The sequence below is a fragment of the Penaeus monodon genome, chromosome 22 (genome assembly GCF_015228065.2).
Source record: "Penaeus monodon isolate SGIC_2016 chromosome 22, NSTDA_Pmon_1, whole genome shotgun sequence".
NCBI classification, from domain to species: Eukaryota; Metazoa; Arthropoda; class Malacostraca; order Decapoda; family Penaeidae; genus Penaeus; species Penaeus monodon.
This window is the reverse complement of record NC_051407.1, coordinates 25222065-25222657: the sequence shown is the minus strand read 5'-3', so window position 1 is coordinate 25222657 and position 593 is coordinate 25222065.

Sequence of the window (593 nt, the reverse complement as noted above, 5' to 3'; positions counted from 1 at the left end):
TCTTGCTTTTACGGACCCGATTTTCAAAACATTTCAGACGTTGCCACGCGCATCTGATCCCACTCTAACGTTAATACTTAAGGATAAGAGCGGTGTGTATGTGAGTGCGAGGCTTGGCCGAGGGACGAGGCTCGAGTGCGATCCCGACCTCCAACCTCGACGCCATCCCGTTATTTAAAGCGTAACTTATGTGTTTTTAATTTTCTGAAGGGTAATGAAACATTTGCTTTAAAGGACGATGATCGAGGAAGAAACATACTTTAAAGGAAATGGACTAAAAAAATTATCTTAGATAGTTGGATTGCATAGTCAGAGAGACTGAGAATGAGTGGAAAAAAGTACAAGGTCAAATTCGACGGATTAAACAGTATTACAACTACACACACGAGGATGGCTCTTGCTATGCCACAAGACGCTTTCACGACACACTCACGAGGCACACGACAGAAACGAGACCAGTGACACGAACACTAAAATGTTTACAATGTTAATGTAAAGTGATATTGTATGTTTTCAAGAAGTAAATGTTACCAGCATACATTTTGTCAATTGCTAAACCTCTAGTCATTTCTAATTCAGTGACAGTTGAATAA